The sequence below is a fragment of the Serinus canaria genome, chromosome 1A (genome assembly GCF_022539315.1).
Source record: "Serinus canaria isolate serCan28SL12 chromosome 1A, serCan2020, whole genome shotgun sequence".
Taxonomy (NCBI): Eukaryota; Metazoa; Chordata; class Aves; order Passeriformes; family Fringillidae; genus Serinus; species Serinus canaria.
This window is the reverse complement of record NC_066314.1, coordinates 53,627,759-53,634,091: the sequence shown is the minus strand read 5'-3', so window position 1 is coordinate 53,634,091 and position 6,333 is coordinate 53,627,759.

The following is a 6,333-nucleotide window of genomic DNA, read 5'->3' as shown; positions in this document are numbered from 1 at the left end:
TCCAGGTCCTTGTCCAGAGTCTCTCCCCAACTTTCCTGCAGTCTCCCTTTAGGTCCTGGAAGGTCACAGTGAGGTCACCCCATAGGCTCACTCCTCCAGGCCGAACAATCCCAATTTTCTCAGTGTTTTCTCACAGGAGATGTGCTATATGTTGTTTAGGGAACATTAAGTATCTGGGTATTAACAGATCTAGGGACTCTTAGAGATAAGAAACTCCTAAGACAATAAGACCTCCGGGCCAGTGCTGGCTTTCCAGCTGCTTTTGGCTCACTGCAGTTAATAAAGGATTGTGGAGGGACTCATAGTCCATATTTCCCAGTTTCAAAAGCCCTTCTTCAGAAGCCTTTGCTGTGCCAGCCCTTTTCTGCCCTCTGGGATCATGGCTGCTCCTTTCAGACCTCTCTGCTCACACGCACACCAGGGCCATGGAGCAGCTCTTTGACAGTGATATCCTGCAGCTAAGGGCACAGGTTTAAGTCCCATGTACTTTCAGAAGTAGCCACTCCTTGGTGCTGCTCTAAACAAAGGTGATACTTTTGTTTAAGTTCTGGTTTTCAGGCCATTTCCCCTTATTTGTAAGGATTAATTTTGATTTGGGAAGAGCTGGATTCCATGATCCTTGCAGGCCCCTTCCAACTCAGGATATTCTGTGATTTGATGATGTGACCTTGTTTTATGGCATTTTCAGGTGCTGCTCATTGAGCAGGTTGAGCTTCTCCCTTTCTGCAGTTGGTATGCTTTGGAGGATAGAGGTATTCCATCCACAGTAATAGCCAGTGTTTTGCAATAAACAGGATTATTTTCCCTGGCCTTCAGAGTCCATGATATAGATGTGAATGAGCTTGTTGCATTAGATGCTGTTGGTTGTCAATAAACCTTTATGCAGCATCCTAATAAATCACATTCCAGCAAGGTCTGTTCTCCCTGCAGGGAAAAATGAAGGCCTGCATTAACTGACTTCAACATATTGGAAGTTGGCAAAAGAATAATATTCCCACTATCTAAATAAATCTGGCCTATAGACACCAAAGTGATGAGTGTCATAGAAAAATGAATTAAGAAATGAATTATTTTCTTGGCCCAGCTGAGCTTGAACTCTGTGGCATGACAGCTTGTAAGACCACCAGGTAATAAAAGTGCAAAAAAGATGGTGAAGAGTTTTCTCACTCATCCCTCAAGTTCACTAAAGAAAGCAGTGGGTCTTCATGCAAAAATTGGTATAATACATGAGTAGGTTAGAACATACAGCTATGGCATTTTGTAATTTTATAATTTAAAATTCTTGCGTTTGGGAAACTACTACTAATAATAATTTATATAAATTTCTTTCAAGACTGTATTGCAAATTAGACAAGTCCATGTTAGATGTCCGTGCAAGTATTTTTAATTTGAAAGACATAATTTTCACTAAGTTAAGTAGGAGCCTTGGGTTTCAATTTAATATTCTCACTAGCCCTGTCCCCTGCATTGTTCACAGCCTTCCCACCCTGATGTCAAGGTTTTAAAGTGCCTACTCTCTATCACAGCATTCAGATCCTTAATGAATCTGTTGAATCCTCTCATCTGGGGTTACACATAATATAATTTCCCAGGTTAGCAATGAATTGCAAATAAGTATTGTGATTTTCTGTCTGTTACATGGTTTTCTGGGGTCCCAGGATGAGGGAAGAGACGAGAAAGTTGACTCCATGCATCAGAAGGCTTGATTTATTATGATATGATATATAAGATATAAAAACTATACTAAAAGAATAAAGAGAAAGATTTCACTACCAAGGCTATCCTAAGAATAGAAAAGAATGTGTAAACTGAAGTCTTCTCAGCCCAAGACGGGCTGAACAGGTGAATTGTGATAGGCTCTTAATTGCAAACAGTCCGACGGGGCCAATCACAGATTTCTCCCCGTTGCATTCCACAGAAGCAGATAAGAATTGTTTACAGTTTGTTCCGAGGCCTCTCAGCTCTCAGGAGAGGAAAAATCGTAAGTAAAGGATTTTTCATAAACTATGTCTGTGACATCTCACCCTTCTTATTTTAGTAAATTAAAAAGAAAATGCAATCAAAAGATCAAGCAAATGCTGGTGTGGAACCATCAGGGAAACCCTTCACCTGCAAAACACCAAATTCCCATCACATCACCAAAACAATCTTAAAATAGAAGAAAATGCAAAAACAGTCCAAGGAAAGTTCATTGCTTCAAGTCCAAACAGCTGAGTTTCAGGAAAAAGTCCAAACTGAAGATGTTCTTCTTTGACAGTGCTGAAAAGTCCCTTTTGGTCCTGAAACAGGCTTGCAAAAATTTCTGAGCTGCCAGCTCTTTCAACCCTTTTTATTTAATTTTTTTTTTTTTTTTTTTTTTTTTTTTTTTTTGAAAGAGCTGCAGCAGAGAGTGGTCCACTGAGACCCCAAACAGGCTGGTCCACCAGCCACCGTTTGCGGGGGGCCCTGCACCCCGTGGAGGGAACAGGGACCCCAGACCTGGCTCACAGAACGGTGGGCCAGGTACAGGCAGGGGGAAGAAAGCCCCCAAACCCAACAGGCGCTGGCCGGGAGGCCCAGGCCCAGGGAACCGAGCCAAACGGCCCAGACCCGGCCCACTGAGCGGGCTCTGTGTTCTCTCAATCCGGCACACAGCTGCCGATATCCGGGCAGCCCGAGCGACCGAACGCTTCAGCCCCGCTGAACTGGTGCAGACCAGTAGCTGGGGAAGAAAAACTTTCCCAGGGAACAACACCCCAGATCCGGGGGTGCTTTGTCCCCACAGCAGATGAGCGATGCTCACTTTGCACTGTGTCTCCTGCCTCTGCATCGCAAATGCAGAAGGTGTTCCCTCTGTCTGCCCCTCGGCACCACCCCCTGCGGGCTGGGGACTGGAGGCAGACGGCTCAGGAGCCCCCTCCCCCACGCCGCAAGGGCGCGCAGCGGGAGTCAGGCATTCCAACCCCCAGCGGGAAACCCCGAACCAGACCCGGGTCAGCCCGTGAAAAACACCGAGATGGAAAGCAAGCAGACGGACCGAGCCTGCAATCAGCTGTCCACCCACAGCCCCCCCACGGAGGGGCAAGGCGGGACCCCCTTCCCCTGTCCCAGCTCCCCTTGCAGGGGCAGCCTCGGGACACCCCGAAAAGCCCGGGGGGAGGTCCCGGCTGATCGCCGGCACCGCGGCGGCAGCTGCGGTCGGGTCCGATGACGGTTCTGCTGGGAGACTCTCAATTTCCGCTCCCTCCCCCGGCGCGCCAGCCGCGGGGGGCGGCAGGGGTGTGGTCGCCACGGTCGGAACCCTCACGGGCTCTGCTGGAGGGTTGAGCGCGGGAGGGACCGGCGCAGACGGCGTGGGACCGACCCCCGCCGGAGGCGGGCCCGCGGGAGGGGCTGCAGGTCCCGACTCCGGGACGGGCTGCCGTCGATCCTCGCTGCTGTTGAGTGTGTCACCTAGCAACGCGGGCGAAGCCGCGGGAGGCAGCGCTTTCGTCCTGGAACCGCCGACAAGCTCTGCTGGAAGCGATGGGTTCACCCCTGCCGGAGGCGGACCCGCGGGAGGGGCTGCAAGGACCGGCCCCTCCTCTGGGGCGGGCAGAGGCGGGGCCCTTGGCCCCGGTTCAGGTGACAGAGCCAACCCACCTCCCCCCTGAGAGCAGCGAGGGGGGGCAGGCGGTTCCGTCGACTCCTGCTCCAAGGTCGCAGAAAAAAACTTCTCTTCTGCCGCGGGCAAAGCGTCGCCCCCCCGCATCGATTCAGGGGGGCTGGAGATTTCCAGGCAGCGGATTCGGACAGGCTTGCCTTTTTCCAGCTCCAGCGAGAAGGGAGACAACCCCCGCGCATCTGCAATCCACTGATACGCAGACACTTTCCGGTTCAAAACTGGGAAGAGAGTTCTGAAATGCGGGTAGATCGGAGGAAAGCCTAATCCCCAGTAGAAAAGATCTCTGATAATAAAGTCCATGCATTCCCAAACATATGAATCAAAGGCATACAGCACATCAGAGAAAAAACCATGGTGTTTTGCCCACCGGAAAAACTCATAGAAATGTGTCGTTAGCATAGGAATGCTGTCCTCATCACCCCATTTTCGCCAGAGGCCAATAAGTTTCTCCTCTGAGGGAGAGAATGGAACCTCCGTCTCCGTAGGCACCCTCTGCCACATCTTAGCCCACCTTGCACGAAGGGCAGCATTTTTAGGAAGGGCAGTGTAAACAGTACCTTGAGACAGTGTGCTCTGGGCTTCAGCAGGCTGCTCTGTGCCGTGAAGACACCCGGACATCTTGTCTCGGAGACTTTCCAAAAGGTTCTCTCTGTGGCCAGCCTTGGCTGTGAACTCTGTCCAATTTCAGGATCTTTGGTTCTTCAGCTCCTGGCTAGAAGCCACTTCTGTGGCGATGTCCCTTTATTCACTCGGGTTCACCATTTGTTACATGGTTTTCTGGGGTCCCAGGATGAGGGAAGAGACGAGACAGTTGACTCCATGCATCAGAAGGCTTGATTTATTATGATATGATATATAAGATATAAAAACTATACTAAAAGAATAAAGAGAAAGATTTCACTACCAAGGCTATCCTAAGAATAGAAAAGAATGTGTAAACTGAAGTCTTCTCAGCCCGAGACGGGCCGAACAGGTGAATTGTGATAGGCCCCTAACTGGAAACAGTCCGACGGGGCCAATCACAGACCTTCCCGTCGCATTCCACAGCAGCAGATAAGAATTGTTTACAGTTTGTTCCGAGGCCTCTCAGCTCTCAGGAGAGGAAAAATCGTAAGTAAAGGATTTTTCATAAACTATGTCGGTGACATCTGTCAGGTTTTGTATTAATTTTATATTAATTTTGCAGTGTTCTTGCTTATTTGTGAGAATGATCATGTGAGATAAAAACCTCTTAAAGGACAGACTGTATGCCATCTCCAACTCCTCTGCTTTTAACAATACCTCTCACTCTATTGTAAGAGAAAATCTGATGTGACATAATTTGCCTTTGGAATTCTACACTATTATTCTTTTCCTTTTTAACTGCTGTGTGACTGCTGAGTATTGTTCTCCTACTGAAGTCAGGCTCACTAAAAATAATTCCCACGTTCTTGTCCTCTTGTATTTCTTTTGTCTTGTGCAATTTTGTCCATCTTTCCTGAGCTCTCCAAGATATCTACCAGCCTATCTCAGCTTGTTCCAGCCTATAGATGACAGTAAAAATCTAAATTAAGTACTCTGTAACCTCTTCTCTGTCTGCTCTGAGTTCTTATCCTTTTGATGCTGATCTTATGTTTATTACATAAATTATACTAATCTTTCTAGCAAAGACACAGATTATTTTTTTCTGTTGTCTTCCAGTCAATAATCTTATAGAATGTTTTTGGACTGTTCTGTGTTCCAGTTACTTAGTTGTTTGGCTGTGCTTTATTTATTTTTAAAATATTTTTTATTTTATGTAATCTGACCTATGTGTCACCTCCTGTGCCATTCCTGTTTATGATTTCTGACCAGTAGGGAAATTTGTGGCTTGTCAGATTTACTCTCTTCACCTTTTTTTTTCCCTTTCTCTAGTTGGAGACAGTACATTCTTTAGCAGTTCCTTAAAGGACATTTAAGTGCCCATCTTCCCACAAGCTGTTCTCCAGGGGATTTACCTGCCTTGGGATCTTACTGCTGGTTCTCTGAGACTGCAGACAGCTGATTTCTGGAAATACAGTCCTTTCTTTTGTGGTGGGTATCCAGTTCTCACCATCTCTTCAGCAGAAGTGGGGAACAGGATTTTTACTTGGTTTTTATTTCCTGGGGTAGTGGATGTTGCCTGGGATCTTTTCTCTCAGTATTTTGTCTCACTTCTGATAAGGTAAAATCCTCATATTGACAGTTATCACAGGATCACTGATGTTGGAAAAGACCTCCTAGGAAATAAGCAAACTTATCAAAGTTTCAAATCCATATTCATCACAGGACACAGCACTTCCAAATAAAATGCCAAATGCTGTAGTAGAGCAAGCTGTAAATAAAAACTTCTCAGCAGATGAATTCTTGCTTTACATACCAAAATATATTTACCATTTTGTATTGCTCATTGACTATTTTTTTGCATTCTAAGGCTAAACAGTATCTTAATTAGAAGAAATACTAATAGAAGCTAGTTGGAATTTACTGCATAATAAATTCTAGCTAATTCCTTTGCTTACTTTCACATTCTATATTGTCAGTAATTATGAAAATGAAGACTAGAAAAACAATTTAATATTTTTTTCTGGAAATATTAATCTCACCCTAATGCCAAAGATTAAAGAATGAATAAAATAATGTAACTGTTGCTTTTATCCCACCACTGGGACTGTCATCTATCAGATGCCTAA